The sequence below is a fragment of the Calonectris borealis genome, chromosome 2 (genome assembly GCF_964195595.1).
Source record: "Calonectris borealis chromosome 2, bCalBor7.hap1.2, whole genome shotgun sequence".
Classification (NCBI taxonomy): domain Eukaryota; kingdom Metazoa; phylum Chordata; class Aves; order Procellariiformes; family Procellariidae; genus Calonectris; species Calonectris borealis.
The window spans coordinates 79,220,840-79,222,716 of NC_134313.1; positions in this window are offsets into that span (position 1 = coordinate 79,220,840).

Below are 1,877 nucleotides of genomic sequence, written 5' to 3' on the forward strand. Positions count from 1 at the left end.
AACTCCTGCACCTGGCAAACTGGTGAGAATGTATAATAACGAACAGAATTAATAGATATGTTTCTACTATGTAAAATACTATGGAAGAAGAATTGATGAGGAATTCGTAAAGAGAGAACAAACCAAATTTGTTCAGTTTTTTGTCAGTCAATGAATATGTGGATAAGGACAGTCTAGATGATACAGGAGTCGTCTCCCCTGCAAGCTGTTTTATTCCCTGTTTTGCTTCAAGGCCCTAGACTTGCAGCCATCCCGAGTCCATCCTGGACTAACCAACTAATTCCCTTGCTGAGGAAGCCTGGGTATGAAAAAGAGGAGTTCACTACATCACTTCAGCTTTTTTATGCTGCAGACAGTACGGACACAGATTGTACCAGATTTCACTACTTCCAGCGCGATCAGAGCAGTCCCCTGTCACAGCAGAACACCGTTTGACTGGGCACACCTATTACACCTTCCACGTCGTGGAAACAGCTTTCTCATCACTTCCATCATTAATCTCGTACCGTTTTACAAAACAATGGCACAAGGCCATGGAGGGGCTGCTTGGCTCGGGTCCCCCTTTGCAGAGACCTTGCTCTTTTTTATGGCTTCACCGCTGGGTAGATACCTCAGCAGTTATACGAGACAGGTAAATAACTTTCATCATGTTAAATTTATGATAGCGGCTCCACAGGAACACCATGCAGATACCTTTCAGTTTAAAACATTAATGTAGCCAACACAAAGGCTCAAATTGCTAATTGGTGTTTTGGTTCAGTTCAGCACATGTGCCCCACCATCCTGTCTTGCGCTAGATATTCAACCAAGGACAACCACTGAACGCCTTGTTCTGCATGACCACCCACCAGGACTGAAGCTGCAGGTGACGTTTCTGTGACTTCAAGCTTTTGCACCAGAGCAGGAGCAGCCTCCTGACCTGTCCCATCACGTTTCTCTGTGCCCTGCTCCATCTGCTAACAAGAGGAACAGACATTTTCTTCTGTGCCTTAGCTTCTCCCCCTGCAAGTCCTGCTTGAGTCATTTGCCCATCAAAACACAGATTACCTGTTACCTGGAAGCATCACACACCACGAAATGTCTGCATGCAGTTCATCTGCACTCCCGAAATTTCCCAGCTCCATGGATGGGCCATCAATAGCTCGGGGGGGGAGCGTGTCTGGCACTCCGGAAGGTTGCTAGGGGAAGGCTTGGACACACTTTCCCATATCCTATAAACCGAAGGTTCCTCATTCGCTGAGGCAGGGTGGGCTATAGAGAGAAGGAAGGTAGGAGAGGAACATGAGATGGACAGAACATTCCCAGATGCTTCAGCCCACCCATCTCACGTTTCCCAGGACTTCTGACCTCCCGGGAAACACTCTGTCAACAGTATTTCACATGCTCAGGGTAGGAGATTTAGCAAACACCTCCTGCAACAGACCTGGGGAACAGCACACAGGGAAGGATCAAAGCAACCCCAAGGGTTATCACGCTGACAGCCTTTTGGACTGGGCAGGTCAATAGCACGGAGGGCAGGAGCAAACAAGGACAGCGTTGTGGCATCTGTGCTTCCTGGGCCATCATTTACAGTTAGCTCGCAGCTCTTCATCTTCTTTCTGTTCAAAGCAAGCTAATGAGAGTTGCACCAGTGAAAAGTGAACTGACCCCAACATTTTTTGGAAGCGAGTCAGTTACCCAGTTTTTGATAAAAACGTAATGTGCCTTGCCGATAGCTTTCCAGAAACCCAGCTGGTTTTCTCTGGAGGTCTTTACAGAAGTGCAGCAGTCCTTTTCTAGCGTAGGCCACTCTTCAAAACCCCAGAAGACTGAGTTTTAGGCCACTCCTGGCGAAGGGGGTGTTTGGTTGGGAAAGGTGTTACGGAATGTAATGCTGC